This window comes from Folsomia candida, unplaced genomic scaffold, assembly GCF_002217175.1.
Source record: "Folsomia candida strain VU population unplaced genomic scaffold, ASM221717v1 Fcan01_Sc004, whole genome shotgun sequence".
NCBI lineage: Eukaryota > Metazoa > Arthropoda > Collembola > Entomobryomorpha > Isotomidae > Folsomia > Folsomia candida.
In genome coordinates, this window is record NW_019091196.1 from 11,797,106 (window position 1) to 11,815,045 (window position 17,940).

Below are 17,940 nucleotides of genomic sequence, written 5' to 3' on the forward strand. Positions count from 1 at the left end.
TTTTTCAGGCAAACGGGAAACGTTGAGCCACCGGCGGAGACGGAACCGCTCATTCGTCAAACCAGGAGGATTTTAATGATACGTTCTTATCCTCACGTGTAATACAAAATGCATGCGAATACGAAGTATTTTTTAATTCTTGCTATTGAGAAAGGAGAAAGGAGAGGAAAAAAATGATTTTGGCACAAAGAATTAGCTCTTTGATTTTCCATTTTGAATTTGGCCTTAGTTTTCCACATGAGTGGATCTCTGAGAGAGGAGAATATGTTAATGCAAGACTATATGCATGTCGGATCTTACGGAATTGTCAATTTAGTTTGGTTTCATTTCCTTACTCAAGTTTAAACTTGGAAGATCCAGCAAAATCCTCAGGAAGCTTTAGGAAACCGCACAATTCATACTTCACCAAGGAGCAGGCGAAGGCTCACATCAATCATCTCTTCTTCGTGGTTGGAGGAGGATGGAGAAAGGAAATGTCAAGTATTGAATATGTTGATTTTGTTACTCTTGAATTCGTTCGGATAGGAAATGGAGTCAGCGGAGTGGAAAAAAATGAATTCCTTCTTAGCCACATCCTACTTGTGTCAAAGTCAAAATGATTCTTGGTACGCTTTCTTCTCGAAAAACACACGGCTTTCTTCACCAGCGGAAAGAAAAAGGAAGGAAAATCTCACTGTGACTGAAACGGTGAAAGGTCGGATATTTTAACTCTTTTGCGACCGGATAAACCTGCAAAGCTTGCTGTTTTTCGCCGGATTTGTTGTGTTCGCTTGCTACAAATCCATTTTAGACTTGGGCTAAAATACATTTTGTAATCCATCATTACAAATAATGACGCTTCTTCAATTCGTAAAATGTTTGGAATTACGGATTCAGCAGGAAGAACCGTGCTTTATTTTACCTTTAACCACTACTTGCCAATTTTCACTTTATTACTTTGTTAATGTGTTCTCAAAGAGCATTGAATCCTAACGAGGGTTCATTTCCATTCCACCACCGGCTGTTTCATAATTCATGAGTATGCTAATATATTTAGAATTCCCATTAGTGCAAGCACAGACTGACTGACAGATCAGCTTTGCTTTATTGTCTTCCAACTTTTCACTCAATTTTATCATAGAAAGGCAGAGACCAGACCAGACCAGACCACGCTTTGGTGGGGTTTTTCAAGGCTGGGCGTTAAGTTATCTGGCTTTAAACACACAAGAATACAGTCACAGTGTGTAAGACATCAGAGGAACAGAATAGAGAGAGAAACTCCTCCAGCACTTTGCTTTACGCTTTACCAAAGTCAGAACAATTTTCAAAGAAGGTTGTAATCATGAAAGGGGAAATTTCATAATCTGCTTAGACACGCTGAACTAAAATTGGCCTAGTTTTAATGCAGATCTGATCCAATTAACATGATTTCTATTTATAGGGTTAATTATTGTCGGAGATGTCATCCCTTTATTGTAAGACGATGCTATCAAGGTTATCTACTCAGCCAAAGGAATGCAATTAAGACCTTTAAATTTGATAAGTTTTCAAGGTTATATTCTCTTGATCTCTTACTCCTTGATCATATCTACATACAGCAGGTACTTAAATTGAATATTAGCCACAAGATAATAATTAATTACACAAATCAATATCACTTTCTCCTCCCACGCCGACACAAAGGTCGTGAAACAGCACGGTTTCATCTCTGCTCAGCACGGCCTCCTGAACGCTCCTATAAATCCCCCATTTTGGTCGGATGAATTGTGTCCCGTTACGCCAAAGGTCAATACCAGAAAGGTTATTATATTCCAGCAGCGTCGCCCCGTCTGACCACCTACTCAGATTGATCGTGTAGGTCCCATTGTGTCCAAACGTCACGTGCGATACGACATGGATCCACTCTCCGAGGAAGGGTTGGAGTGGGACGGAAGTCAAGAAATGGAGGGCTCCTCTGGAATCATACTGTAACAATTGGAGCTCGTTGGGATTTGATTTTCGTGGGGTGACCGTAATCAATGGCATGCTGTCATCCCTCCGACCGCTTTTAGCTGATGAATATGACAAAAACTGTACGGTGGGAGGAAACCAGAGTCCAGTTTGAAGTTCCAGGAGAGACTCATTCTATCCTCGGCATGTCCGACGAGTTGAGTTTCTGGAGGTGCGTTTAAGTTTTCATTCGTCTTGATTTCGTTCCTCTGCCGGTCGAATTTCGAGCACCTGTCGTCATCTTCTCGAATGTGGAGATGAAAAGCAAACACGGAGGAGTTTAGAGTGGGATCGAACTGTTGCGTGATGTGAGGACCGAATTGGGTGTGGTTGCAGTCCGGAACTTCTATGGCAGAGGATCCCTCGCCAAATACGGAATTAATTAATTGGTAACTTCCGGTTACTCCGTCAGGGTGAAGGGTGATTTTCCCTTCGACACTTCCGGGCGTGAAAGTGTAGGCCACCGCGATGGTGAGAAATGTGGTGGTCAAAAGTCGGAAATTAATGTACATGATTGAATTTATGGATAACAAGTTACGAGATGAGAGGCAAATTATGGAATCAATCGTAATGCAATGTCGAGCTGTTTTCAACTAACCACAAAAACAGAGTGATTGATTGGCTATTTATAAGTAAACTAATTAATTACATGTCAATGAATAGTTGATTGCAAAATATTCGAGTTGTGCGATATACATACAAATACCAATTTATTATCATATAATTAACCCATCAATCACTCTTTAGTTAATGTCATTAGTTGGATATCAAAGCAATCGAGTAAAGTTTTATCTCGCAGTAAACTATGAATCATAATTTGCACCAAATATTCCTAGATGATCAAATTCGGTCTGAAATTTTGCAGATTTCTAACAAAACATTAATAATTCATTGACGAGCAGTATTATGCAAGATGGGATTACATAACACCATTACTCTATCGCTATTGTGGTCCGTTTTAATCAAAACCCCATCAACTAAACCCAAGGATTTTCTCTCTTTCCTTCAAAACTTTAATGTAACACGCTTTTATCCGACCTTTAACTTTCCCCGTCATTTTCTGCACTGGAATAGTGTGTAAGAAAGGGATTTGCTTTCCCCTGCTGTACACCCTGTTCCTCGCCTCCTTTTCATGTTTCTCCCAATACTTAGAAAATCCGAGTCCTTTAAGAACATGCACCGTCCTCCTTCGTTCCGCTCTCTGCGAAAAATGCAATTTACTTCGAGTTGTTCTTGAGTCGGATATTTACCAACTTTTATTGTGTCCTTTGCAACATAATGAAAAAGTACTCCAGATGATACATATTTGTTGTCTGTACTATTTTACATGCCTCCAGAAATTTTGCTCATACTTCTTCTGCATGTATTGTGTATTTTTGTAGGTACATGTGCATTATTGATGAAATATTTTTGAAGGAATTTCATAATTGTAAGTAAACAAGTTTAAGAATTGACTTTCAACTCGTAGTCTCCACTCCGTAAATAAAATACTTCCATAAAGAGCCAATATAATCGAAGAGCGCTCATCATAAGTAACCCCAAAAGGCGTCATTTATTGCAAATATTCCATCCAATCTGTTATTATTTCGCTCAGCTCAGCGCTCTTGGCTTTTCCTCACTTACTTTGTTGTTCAACTTTTTCTACTTTATTTTGCCACTCTGACTCTAAAGAAAATCGATGAAAGGAACCGATCTTAAGAAAGAAAGAAGGCAACCCCAGAGTAAAAGAGAACGTTCAACTCGAACAATTCAACATTCAGCGTTTTTGTGGTGTAGAACCAGAGATCGGACACGAAACAAAGATCTCCACTCACAAAAGAAAGCATGAAGGCAGACCTCTGCTCAAGAGATGAACCCAGAAAATCAGGAGCCAACCCGGGATGCATGTCTTATTGTCTGCTTGCTTACTTACTTTGTTGTGGAAAAATTTTAAATCGAAAAAATTTTGCTGAGATTAATAATTTAGAAAATAATTAAGTGAGTTGCAAAAAAGTTGAAATTGTTGGGTTTTCAGAATTTCGTAAACTAACATTTTGGCAAAAATGTGACGGCCATGCTGAATAAATTAAATTGTGTGTTGCATAATTTTATTAAAAAGAGAAACTGCAAGTAAGCATTATGAATTAATGTGTACTTCTCATGTTACAAAATTGTATACATTTCAGCCTAGTTTGTATAATAATAAGGATTTTTTTTGCAAAAATCTGTTATTATTCCATTGTTATTATTATCCAACTACACGGGGATAAGGGAGAGTTTGTATCTCAGAAAGAAAAGAAATGCCCCTCAGCCTCCCTCGTGACCAGATGAAAGAAAAAAAGTCAGCGAGATGGGGAGGACAAAGAAAGGTCTTTTCACTCACAAAATACTATATTTCGAACAATAAGCAAATCTCTCACTCATGGATGAAAGCAATCTCAAGTTAGTTTCCTCCTGATTTTTAAATGGACTCAGTCTCCGTGAGTAATCACCAGATCGGATGTTTTTCCCTTCCTCTTCCTCTTCTTAAGATGGGATGGCTCGATCTGGAAATTTGTTCTGCAGCATGTTCCTTCACTTGAGTCGGTCTGTGAGTGATAATACAATAAAGATTTTTTTAGATAAATTTCCTAGAACCGGTAATAAGTAAGTCTTTGTTTGTTGTCTTTGTTTTGAAAACAAGTTGGAAATTTTTTTAGTTCAAATTGCACCTGTGGACTTACTACTCGGTGAAAATAAGATCTCTTTTTTGATTAACAAATCCTACCTTGAACGAGATAAGGCATGATTGGGAATTAATTGGACCAAGTTCTGAGTTTATATTTAGTGACATCACAGAGGTGAATTATTTCCCGTTATTAATATTCCGTCATCTTATCTAGATATCTAACCTTTCTGGTGGAAACTTCCACATATTTCCACTTTCTCCAATGTAAACTATTGGAATCATCCGTTGAGCCAGAGACCATTATAAATTTCCACCTTCCAACTTATCGCAATACTGCACACGGACTATGTATGTAACTATTCCTGATAAAAATCGTACCAAAACTTGTAATCTATTATTTCAACTCTACTTCCACCACTTTCTCCAAACTATTGAACAGAAATGATGTATATATATTTTTGGATATGCCGAATACAAACAATATTTCAGCCTTGTCTCTCTAATAATATGAATATTTTTTCATGCGGCAAAATTCAATATACTTTACATAACTTGAATTCTCTCCTTTGTACACATTTTTCCCAAAATTTCCGAATCTTTTTAAAGAGAAAGTCTTCCACTGTTGTGAGTCTGGTATTGTGTACGTAATGGGGAGCAGTAGTAGTAGAGCAGCGTAGCAGTAAGTATGCAGCTTGGTCGTGCTGATAATAGAAGGAATAACTATTTGTCATTCGGTCTTGGCCAGTTTTTCTCTATGCACTCCTCCTCCTATCGCTGAGTTTTTAGCTTCGTCGCTTATGGTGCAAGTTTACTAACTCCTACTTACTCAAAAACTTTCACTTTTATTCCCCAAATCTCGACAAGAAAGTTTTCCCTGTTTCCAGAGTCAGGCCATGCACCCGACCGAGAATGGTCTTCATCCTTTCGCATTATTTTCCCTCACTCCTGCTCCGTAAAGGATTGCGAGTGTGGTGGACAAAAAGTGATTCAAAGTCAAAGTACAATACTTTCCCCGCCTACTGGACTATGCGAGTACGAAGCGAATGCATGTATGCATGAGGAGGGCGACGCATTATTGAATTGACCAAGAGACGGGACGTGCGTGATGCCCCTGAAAAGGCTAATGTTCTCCTTGAGATGATATATTGTAATGATTTTCACGAAATTTTTGGAATATTGGCAATAATTCTTGTCCCTTTTTAGGAAATTTATGTACGTACATCACCCTGATGTATATACATTTGCTTAAATGTCACGTGCTATACAAGCCACTTGTTCTCCTCGGAACGCATTTTCCTCCATGCATTCTGTAATGTAATTTTCTGAAACCTCTTTTCCAAGCTGTCATGTTCAATACACTTTCAATGAAAATATGGTTACAAATAGGGACATTACTCGAGAGCGCATGCAACATATGGAAATAATTCAGTTATCTCTGCCTCATCTCTTCCTCTCTCTCTCCCTTTCCGTAAGAGTCGAACAGGGCGAATAGTTCGCAAAGAAAGATGAATCTTTCAATTCTATTAGGGGACATAAGTCAAGAAAACTCCACGCCACGGGTGAATTTTCTATTACTCGTAGAATAAGGACGACGATGCGTGTTAGTGGGAGCTGAGCAATAAAGGAGAGAAAGTGAATGGCAAATGGGATCGTGGAAGGGAAATTAACCAGTGAAATTTGCGAAATGGAAAATGTCTGGGCCAGATGGGGTACTCATTCATTTGATGATAGCAACCAAGGAACACATCACATCGGCAATCCATCCGATTATTTTTGAAGGAATGCACACCCGAGTGAAAGCCATGCATTTTGAGGAGTTGTGTGCTTTATGAATGCTTCGAAATGTGCATATGCTCAGAAATTTACCATTGCTTTAAACCTTGGAAAGCGCGATTCGAACCTGTTTCTTATTCGAAACCACCACCCGCTCGACTTGCTAATGATACTTTGGATCATGTTTCCATCATCATTACGATCAAGACAAGCAAGTCTTTGGCTTCGTCTCTTCTACTTTTCTTTCGCTTGCTTGGTGGATGAATTTAAACAGGATTGCAGATAGCGGAATCTTGCTTGATCTAACATCTGGGAAATTGAAATTGATCCCGATCTCTCATCAACATGGGGATGGAATAGGAGCTCCAAGTGGCTTCAATGATCTCATTACAGGACACTTCGCCCTTCCTTGATTTCATCAGCAAGGAGAAGTGAAAGACATTGAAAAGTAAAGTAGTCGGTGACTTGTTAGCATTTATTCCTTCTTTTTAAACTTGGTTATAGGTACGTACGTATGGATTGATCTCTAATTTGATGCTAAGGTCGCACATGCATATAAGATCACCACCACCTCGAAAAATGCTACCTAACTCACTTTCTATCTCTCCTTTTCCCCTAGTGTAATTTCCCCCAAAAAATATACCATCTCATATTTTCTCCAACTCCCTCCCCAGAGGAGCAAAGCGCAGCCCAGGCGTCGTGATTTAAGCAAATGAGACAAAGATCGCTATCGCCTTTTAATTCAATCTTCCAAGTTTCAATATAAGCAGAGAAACTTCTGCTTTGTCACACTTTCACGAACTTTGCTCCGACGTGTACCACCAGCGAGCGTCTTTATTTAAAAAGTGTCACTTCAATCTCTCTTAAACAGCAGGTCTGCCTATGCGACTATACCACTTCGCCTTACTCAATCTAAGTAAGTACAACGGCAAAGCATGTTTTCTTCCACTCAGACTCTCAGAAACTTTATAAAAGTTTTCGCATTTAGAGATGAAAAAAGTTAAAAATTTAATTCAAGATAATGCAATCAAAACCAACGTTCCACTTTCTCTCTTTTTGAACACGTTGCTCACTCACTCGCTCACTCGCTATGTGTGCAACTGAACTGATATCACGAACCACACCACGAGGAGGAAGATTCTTTTCGTGCAAAGATTTTCTCGCTCGACTTAGCTTAGCTCGATCCAAGTGAAAGTTGTCCATACACAGCAAAGTTGCGGATGATTGTTGGACGCGGTGGTCGGCTGGTGGTCGTGTTGAAGATGAAGGAGAGAGGAGAAAATGAAATTTCTTCAGGATTAAGCTCAAGTTTATCTTCGTCTGGTTTTAGCGAAGCAATCAAGAGCAGCTGAGAAAATTAAGGAGCCACGTTACGACTTAATTTCAGTTTATATAGATATTTGTCGTGAAAAAGGAGTAAGACTTCAAACGGAATGTTGTAAAACTGTGGGCTAAAAATTTGAAGGTTATAGTTTAAATTAGATGAGTAGTGGTGGGTCGTTGTAATCGGTCCCACCGTGCAGACTGCCACCCTTAAGTGCTTCAAGCCCTACATATATGGCGGGCGGGCGGGAGAGATGATGCAAGAAATGGGCACAGATCCGAATGACCCTATCAAAATAAGTAAGCGGGAGAGTTACGTTGACAAAATTTTGGAATTTGGATTGCACTAGTTGGTTCGTTCCTTCGTGTGTGTGTGATCATAAAGGAAACCTGGTACAAATTTACGATTGTGCTTAATCATATAAACTGCTTTTGTTTTTACTTGCTCCAAATTCCAGAGGCATCATCCTTACTCATATCTCTATATCATTTATATACCTATCTAGCTCCCTGTGTCGTAAATCTGCCTGACCGAAAACTACTAAAAAATTTATTAATTTCAAAATTTCATTCCTTCACCTCCATGCATGCTTGTGTCACATGATTAAATTAAAATTGGTGGACTGTACAAAATCTGTGCTCACTCAGATGGAAAGTTGGTCATTTCTCAACCACATGTGAGCAGCGTGATTATCTGCCCTCTTTCAGTCAGTGATGTCTCATGTTTAAAGTTGATGGAATCGGTTAGTTGGTTTGGTTGGTGAGCAGAATTTTCCCCGGCTCGTGTGACACATGACAAATGTGGCTGTCTCAGAATGTCAACCACATCGACAAAAGCTCATTTGCAAGCACGCTTTCCCATCATCATCAAACACAAACCAATGTCAGTCTCCTACTATCCGTCTGCCTGTCTTCCGCCCCCCCGCCCACCAGACCACTCGACAGTTGAATAAACCTGGCAAAAATATGGCGAAAAAAGAGACCTACAAGTTAAATAATGCTAGTTCAAAGTGATGGAGGTGGTGGTGCAAGATGAGAGGATGGCTTGATCCATAATGCTTTTGTTTTATTTTCTGTCCGTTTTTCGGGGAGGAGGAGGCGGGTATTAGCGGAGAGAAGTGTGGTGATGAAATGGTGCAGAAGGGCAGAGCAGAATCCTTCAATTATTAATGACTTTGCGTGTATGCTTTCTCCTCTCATCCCGACCGACTCGAGAACGAAACCATTCTCGCGTTGCTTTCTCTCTTGGATATTCGAGCAGAATTATTAGATAATGCTGTGTGTGTAGTGGTGGTAAAGGAAAATGCACTTTTGATCGTTCCTCCTGTGCTGCTGCATCGCAATAATTTACGAGCGGTTCGTTCAATGGGAAGATAAGTGGGAAACGTGGGGGGAATAAGCTTACTTAAAAATAGACAAATATAACAAAAGCAATTGTTCTGAAGGACACAAATCTGATTAAATGAAATCTCAAAATACGACTGGGATTACAAGAAGGCTAAAAATACACCGAGTAAAATTGATGAAACGCATCTGTGCCATGTGCCACTAACAAATTAAGCTGGTTTTAGCCGGATTAGTTTCTCCGACCAAAAATACTTAAATAAATATCGGCGTGTAAACCACCATTGTAGGCGAGAGACGACTTCTGGGAAAGGACGAAGGGTCACATCTCTACGCCTACGAGGATGAAATCGTGGAGGAACAAGGATAATGATAAAATAGCACTTTCTCTCTCTCTCGTCTCGTCGTTTTGAAAGGTGATTAATCATTTTCTTAGCAGAGATCACGCACTCTAAAGAAAGATACTAAAGAAATTCGGCTCTTATGTGATCCACCTTCCGCTCAAATCCCACTTGACACGATCAAGATAAAATTGTCGCGTAACCAATAATAATACACCACGGACCGACACGTGGCTGACTTTCAGACCGTTTCAAATGTCAAGAGAAATTACGATCGTGTGGATGATTGGTTGGTTGGTGGAAGGATTTTATTTCGAGCATCATTGGCAAATAAAACCATCAAAAGAATTGTTCCACTTCAAGCAGAGGTTGTCATGTTGTTCTGTTTGTATCTCGTGTGTACATATGATTCGAGGCTGGCTTGTCCATCTATAACTGTCCCCTGTGATTGATACACACCCCACAACGTGCCATCTTTCCAGGGTGAAAGGCCGGGTTAATGGATTAAAAAGGCCAAGTGATGATGTCAAAGTTACAAAAGTACAAAAAAGCCGGCACGACATGACACTGGGTGAATCACATCTCGAGTGGAAATGGACTGGAGAGAAAAGAGAAAGTAAGTGAACTGCTCGGGAACGTGTCAATCTCTCAAAGTCGCTCTTTTATAATTCCTCCCATATCTTAGGCCTCCTTTTCGGTCATGTTTTCCTCTCTCTTTAACCGCTCCTTCATAAGACAACAAATCCAAGGAAAGTGTCCCTCCTCGTCAGTAAGTACTGTGTTGCAACAATATGTCGTTTTCGTCTTTGTCCGCCAGCCAGTCAAGTTGGATGGATGACGTGGAGCAAGATGGATGATTTTAAGACTGACTGCATCTGGATGACTTATGGTTGAATGCTTTTAACTCTGTGTTGTTAATAACGCCCTCTCCGACGTTTTGATTATTTGAAGAACTTCACAAATCACGAGGAGCTCTTTCTTTCTAATGAAGGACGAAAACTGCATCCGTCCACTTCAAGATGCTTGCTTCACGACCATTCCTCCTTCTTCCCGTGATTAGCCAGCCAGCCATTGAGACCAAAGTGGTGTTGGAGGAGGAAGAAGTAAACCACACACAGCAGGCAATAGATTTGCAAAAGCGGCGGCGACGACGACGACGACAACAACCAACCCGTAGCTAAACTACAAAGGATGACAATGCGCTCTGAATGCTAAACACCCACTCGAGCGAAGGGAGGCAGCATCATCATCATCATCGTTGCATTAGCCTTGTGAAAGAAAGTGAAAGCATTGTGGATCCTGTATTTAATTAAACCGGAGAAAGTCAAGAGTCGAACATGTAAGTCTGCTTGCTTGCTTGGCCAGCCAGCTTTTTGGGGAGAGTATCAAATTAAATGTGAAATGTAGGACAGACGGTCTACCAACATGTGGCCACATCCGTGTAATTGGGGTTACTAGACTTGGATGGGATTTGCTCCTTTCAAGTTTATTGGAAATCTTCACAGAATGGATTATCAGGCATGAATTGAATTAATTTCTTTATCGAGAAGAGTACGTATTCCTTTAATGGGAAGGCAAACAGTTTAATTTAAGCGGTTCCTTTACTACCCGGTGGTTCCTGGGGAAATTATGTTTTTATGTGCAAAATATCGGACACGGCAGAATTAATGTATGCACAATCGCGAGGTCGATCAAAATTAAAGCATTATAAACTTTTCGCAATATATTATGAACGATTAACTTTGTCTACAAAGTTATGTATTACGATACGTTTTGCAATATCAATAACCCCATTAATTCACTGGTCGCGTCAGCCAGATTACACAGCCCACACATGGCGTAGGCAGGTAAGCGTTTTCTAGGTAGGTAGGATTACATAAGAAGGATTTCCATTTAAATTTGCATGTAATGAGAAGCCATAAATTCTCAACGTCCACATAACCGCACCAATTTTGCCCGGAATAATAATCTCTCATACTTGGAGACGAATGACAGTTTCCGACTTGCAGTGCAGTTACATATGTAGAGAAGCAGGAGTTGATTTGGTGGACTCCCCGCAATTTCCAGCTCACTAATTATTCCGGCTTGCACCATAATGAATGGGCAATTATCCCATCCAGCTGAGCTCCCAGCAACAAATACACTTTCCTGTCCACCACTCGCACCCCCATTGGGAGCCTTTATAATTTACTTTAATGCTTTATTATCAGCAAAGTAGAGATACAAGTGAACCACTCGGCGGCACTCACGAATGACAACGAGATAAATTGCAACCAGCCAGGTTCGTCCATTCTGTTCCATTTATAGGATCCCCCGCATAAGTATCAATGGCTATGTCGTACCAGTTACCGCAGGAAGAGGAGGACGAGGCCACCGACCCAGAAGCAGACCAACACACACAAATTGTTCTTTCGCTGGTCGTGATGGTCATGGAATTTTACGCTTCGAGATTCACATCACGGAATGACTAATGAGGCTGATCAACCCAATTGAGCTGACTGAACTTGCATAATCTCATTCAAGATTTCCGATCCCTGCCCTTCCCTCATTTCGTGCAAGTTGGTGGAGTTAATTCACTAATTATGCTCCTCTCTCTCTGTTTTCCTCACTTTCTTTTCTCTCCAAGCACAAAGTTTTTGAACGAATGTGGGAACTAATTTCGTCTCAAAATTTTTTTATCTTAATCTTCTCCCTTCAACGTAACGTAACGTATCTACGAGTTCATTTGCATAGTTGGCTTACACACAGCTAGTGCCACACCAGAGAAATTTGCACGAAAAGAGAAATTAATGATGAAGAATTTCACAGGGATAAGTTTTTCCACTTTCTCCACCACAAAAAACTTTATCTACTCTGCCATCGTGCTCGTGGTGATGGTGATGTCACCCCAATTTTGGGAAAAGGTAAATCGCAAATTATGATAACCTCCTCACAGATTGTGTTCTAAGATCGAAGTGGAAAATAATAGAGAGAGAGAATCCATCCACGAGTCAGTCCCTCGTTGAATCTGAGCTCCATTTAGGACACGGAAATGGGAATAATTTAGGAATTAAAGATGTATTATGGCAAACCGGGAAAGTGCAAAAGAGTTCTCTCTGGAGCTCCATTGCTCTTCACAACCCGGTACTTTTGGCTCACTCAAGAAGCCCATTAAATAAAATCACATTCGCATCCAGCCACCAGGCCGGAGAAGAAAAAGAGAGAGAAAGTGTTGTTCCTTTCCCTTTGGTCTTTTTGGCTGCACTTTCTCCAACGAACCCACCGACCGACCGAGGAAGAGGAACTTATTTAACCACTCGGCACACTCCTTCATCTCTCCTACGTGCTTATTACATTCACCACATTTTATGTATTTTACACATATAATTTAACACATACGGTGCTCCAGCCCCGGCAACAATTTATCATCTCAAGTGCACCAAGGAGAAGATTCCTTTTCCTCACTAACCGGTAATTTCGGGAGGAAATATGTGTGCTCAGTTGAACGGATGATAGAATTTAAATGCGTGTACATTCATACGGAGCGTGTCCTTACCCTAAAATGCTCCAAATGTGCTTATAGTATTTTATTAAAGCAGTGCAACCCCACAACTTTTTTTCCTCGGATTATTATCATCATCTTTTTTTCTCCACCGTCTCAGACACCCGACTGGACGAAGTGGAGGGATTAATTGACTCTAAAATGTCATGAGTATGTTATCTGAAACTCATTACGGCTTTATTGATCAAGTTGGAAATGTCAATCGCCACCGGAGCAAGGACGACTGATGATGATTACCGTTGTCTTTGTCTCGTCTCCGTATCCTCCACCCGACAACAACTTTTTGGTCATTTGCCTGGTTTGGTTCCCAGAACTGCTGCGAAACAGTTAAACAAGATGCGAACAGGCCAGTTGTACAAGTACCACCGAACTACTAACAAACATACAAAGTAGTAGTAACAGAAACCAGTACGACCGACGACAGCGGAGCAACATTGAAGATAACATAAGCCGGGTTTTATTGTTAATCAATATTTACGAAGAAAGCTGTGAAAGAAGTGCTGAACTTGGACGGAGAGGAGTGAGTGAGATTGCAACTCGCCCCTTAAGAAAATACAACAACTGGATATTTATGTATGTGTAAGTACACATGTAGACAGGATTCGTGAGATAAGTTTCTTCCTGTAAATAAATGTAAAATGGGTCGGGTTTCAGGCGTTGTTTTTCCGTGAAATGCAAGTTATTTAAGAGACGCACAACTATTATCTCGTGTCACTCAATTGGGAAATATTTAGTGGATGGGTGGAGTGGAGCATGGTGAAATGTTCGCCTGCGAGTCTATGACAATTGCTTTCTTCTCCGGTTTCATTTCCTATTACGTTTACTACGAGTCTGCTCTGCCTGTCCTTCTGGGAAAAAAGTTGTGGCTAGATTTTTGGATAAACCGAACCTGCCATGTGTACATTTTCTTCTTTCTATTCTCGCAATGTGGTAAAAGCTCTGGTTCGAAGGAGGGAGGTGAAAAGATTCCGTAGCACTGGCTAAAACTTGAACCTTGGGAATTTAAGAGTGGTGGTGGAAAGGAGATGAAGATGTGCAACAAGAGCAAAAACCCAAGTTTCCGGAACCAAACTGGGCCATAGGAGAGCAAGTAAGCGTGGTTACTCAGGAAGTGGGAATGTCTTGCGGATTGATGTTCTAAACTGGAGAGAGGAATGCCCAGGAGAGGGGAGGTTGAAATCCAAGTGTGTGGATGAAACGAGGTAAAATCCTTTCAGCAATCCCATTAGGAATGTTTACCAAACTCACGTCGTTATTTGCAACTTGCAAATTTTTTTCTAGATTTCTTCCTCTCGCTGAAGCAGGCTTAAGTTAAGCAGGGTTACATATTTGTAAATAGGTGCATGCATATGGATTTAACGTGTTCGGTCGTTATCTATGTATTGAATTAGCTAGTTTTTTTAACAAGGTATAGATTTCCAGTTTCTTAATGTATTTGTATCTCCTTTACGTTAAAGTTGGTCAACGACCAGGCTCCTTTGTACCCATGAACATGTTTATGATAAAGTATTTTCATCCAAACGGAATGCCTGTCCATGAAAGTTGTATGTACACAAGGCCCTATTTTTGGTCCTTGTTCAATTGTCTCTGCTCTTCGGGGTGATGATAAGAAGTGCTAAGAGTAATCATGATAATGGCCGTGATGACACTCTTCTTACCTGGAAACGTTCATTACTTTCGCTACGTGGCTGCGTGGGTGGGTGGATGGAATGGCATGATACCAACTTTATTGGAATTTCCAAGTACAATTTTGTGTCAAACTCAAGGTTTGTAGATATATTTACGGTGCTTCCATATTCTTCCAGGCGAAGGTTTGGCAGGAATTTCTTTGTTTAATGATTTTCTCTGTGTCACCAGGATAAGGAAGGAAGACGATAATGGGCGAGGTACGTACATATCTTTGGACTGCGCGGAATCTACAGCTGGCTGTTGACGAAGAAGGCTTATCGTCCCTTTCACAGTTTATTTATCGTTTATCGCTCTACGTGCCGCGACAACATGTACGACCCACCAACCAACCATCAAGTGCCTCACAGCCCACCCACCAATACGGAATTCACACGGTTGAAATATCCGATAAAAGCTTCTCTGCATAGACGAATAGAAAATATATATAACGATCACCAGCTCAGTTCAGTAGTGATTCGACGACAACGTCCAGGTTATAAATCCTACTTAATGACTTTGCCAACATAGATTGGATAACGAGGAGTTGATGAAATTGAGAGAATCTGCACAATGTTTGATTAGAGATTCTCTCGGTTCAACTAATGAGACTATGAGGAAGTGAGTTATTTAGTGACAGAGTACACAAGCAGTATGTATGCAGCATACATATACGTGTATATCCTGAGATTTCAGCCTGACATTGATCAGGTGCTAATTACACGGCCGACCATATCGCATTCATTACTTCCTTCCTCCAACGAATATTCACTACCAGACTTCTCCATGAATAATAATATGTTGACGATCATCAAAATTATGAAACCACCACCACGACTAACAAAAGACAGCACTAAAAGTGTCCATGTCTTATACATAATGCGCAGCGTATAACTTTACGTAATTCTCACCCACATTAAAGTAACACCCACCACAACTTCTGAGAAGTTGTCTAATCAAATCATGAGCAAAGATATTATCATTGCTTTTACTACTTTCACTTCAACGACCGAGTCACATTCATCATACTTTGACTACGAATTTATGCGTAATGCAGTCAAGTCATGGGAAAATGGTTTGAAAGTGGTCCGTAGTACGCGACAAGGTTAGTGTGGTACGAGAATGGCGAACCGCACACAACAATCTGCTTCATTACCTTTTACCCCACCCACTAACCGACTTGAGTGTTCATACCTCAACTCCAACCAACAATTAAATGCCCAGACTTTTCGACGAGAAGTATTTATTAATAAGTCGGCGTCTGCTTTGTGAGTGCCATGTGTTGCATAACATGACACGCCAACCAACAAAATATGTAGCATACGTCCACTCCTGATCGAGACAACGTGAGGGTTCATTGCTTCGAGTGAAAGCAATAAGGGTGGCTTCTTGGCTAATCCCACCTTGGGTGTTACATACGTATGTAGGAACCACTCACGTACAAGAAGTCGCTCGAGATTACTTGTGTTCTTGCAACATTTCGCCAAAAGCGCATTTGCACGAAGTAAAGAAAAAGTTGGCTGTTACCTCGCTCGCACAGTTTAGTGTATCATAATCGTATCTTATTCTTCTTATCCCAGTTTACGGGATGGATACTCTGAATGGGGCGAAATAATGCGGGCAGCAGGTATCAATTAAAGTCGGTTTCATTTCGGACGTGCAGTAAAGTTGCTCTTTCACTCCATCATATCAAATCGCTCTCATACCTAAGTAATTCTTAATTTGATTCAGACTTCTCATATACCTTGGGGCATAATAAAAGGACCATTACGATAACACTGCGAACGCACCTGCTCCCAATGTCAATGAGGGAAAGTGGGGGAAAGTGATACTTTTCCTACCTCCTCGTCATAACCATATTTCAGCTGCTGCTTTCTCTCTCCCCACAATTTTTGCTCTGGGTTTAATAAATAAATAAATTTAATGGAAAATTGAGCAGTAGACAGTTACAATTTATGTCAATTATGAAAAAATAAGGTTGCCGGATCCCATAAATTTTCATAAACGGATTTCTACCGTGAAATACATATATAAATCACACCCAATCAAAGGCTTATTTTATATGTACATATGTATACGGTTATCGTTTTCCAAAGGGTCGTTTCTCAAAATCATTAGAACCACCCACCCATCAAATCTAGTAATAAAGACTGCCATCAGACCAAGAACGAGCCGTAATGGTGGCCGTGGTGGTGGTGAAGCCTTAGTGAAAAACAAGTGAAAGTTGGCCAGGGGTTTCCTGGCTCATTTAATTTCCTTCATTGAGTTTCCTCACTACTTTCTCATTGTCCGTTTCGCTCGGCCTAATTTAACTTTATTGGAGTTAAAGCGAACTGGACTCTCGACTTAAATCAGTGGGTACGAGGAAAAGGTGCCTTATTTCACTTTGATTCCGATTCGACTTGATTTCCTGGCCGAAACATTGGTTTGGCTGGAATTCCGATCGGATGGAATTTGCTAGGTTTGGTTTTTGGCTCGGTGTTCCACACACTTTCCTCTTCTGGCCAACCTCAGCAGTCAGAGAGGAAATGGAAGACCGGGTTGACGACGACGATGACCAATATTTATGGTCCAACTTCTGTCGCCAACTAATCTAAGAGTTAAGACTTATTACGCCCATACAACGCAGCGCTACTTGCTGGGTGTCATTATTACGCTATACGAATGTATAAGGCGGCCTACACCTCGGAAGGAACCCACCATCATTACTCACACAATGCACTCCTCTTAAACCCGATTGTTCTCATTTTACCCACCAACCAAATTCCTCGAATGACTGGGACAATGTGTCATTATGAAAACTTTGTCGCTATAATTTCTCCCTGACTCCCACACTGCATGCAAATTTAAGCACATTTCGAGTGCGTGCATTCATTCCCAAATCGAATTCCACCACGTCATACAAATACATTAGCTTTAAAGCGGCGGGACAAAAAACGGGCAGTGATCCGTTTGCCAAATAATACATGTTCTTGTCATCCGACTTGCATCATTAGTTAGTTTGTGCGAAGCCCAAAAAACAAATTCCTCCCCCCTCCTCCTCCTATCTTTGAGGATGCAGCAGGAGCAGTGAAGTGGCTTTCGTGAAGCGGATTGAGATTGGAGAGCAGTGGATTTGGAGGAGGCTAAAGTAATGCCAAAACCGAAGCGGAGAAAGAAGATTTATTTATGAGCGTGTGTTGTTTGGGTTGGAGCGCACCCCAATTCATTTAAGCTTATCGAATTATGTCATCTGATAAGGAAGATCGAAGATCCCTACCTACCACTAAACAAGTCCGAGTGGGTGACTGGTTCAACATGACTCGGTCGGCTTATCTGCTTCTCTTCTCTTCTTGCAG

The 17,940-nt window shown here is 40.8% G+C and overlaps 1 protein-coding gene across 5 annotated transcripts in view; it reads right to left on the reverse strand.

The window, feature by feature from the left end:
- Positions 1 to 17,940, reverse strand: part of LOC110849169 (somatostatin receptor type 2) — a 53,395-nt gene that overhangs the window by 34,461 nt on the left and 994 nt on the right. For 3 of the 5 annotated variants that reach the window (XM_035850837.1, XM_035850836.1, XM_035850842.1), the window contains exon 2: positions 4,368 to 4,535. The exons of the other annotated variants lie outside the window; for them this stretch is intronic. The gene's annotated coding sequence lies outside the window, so the exon portion shown is untranslated. The remainder of the gene's footprint in view (positions 1 to 4,367; positions 4,536 to 17,940) is intronic. 5 annotated transcript variants of the gene reach the window in all.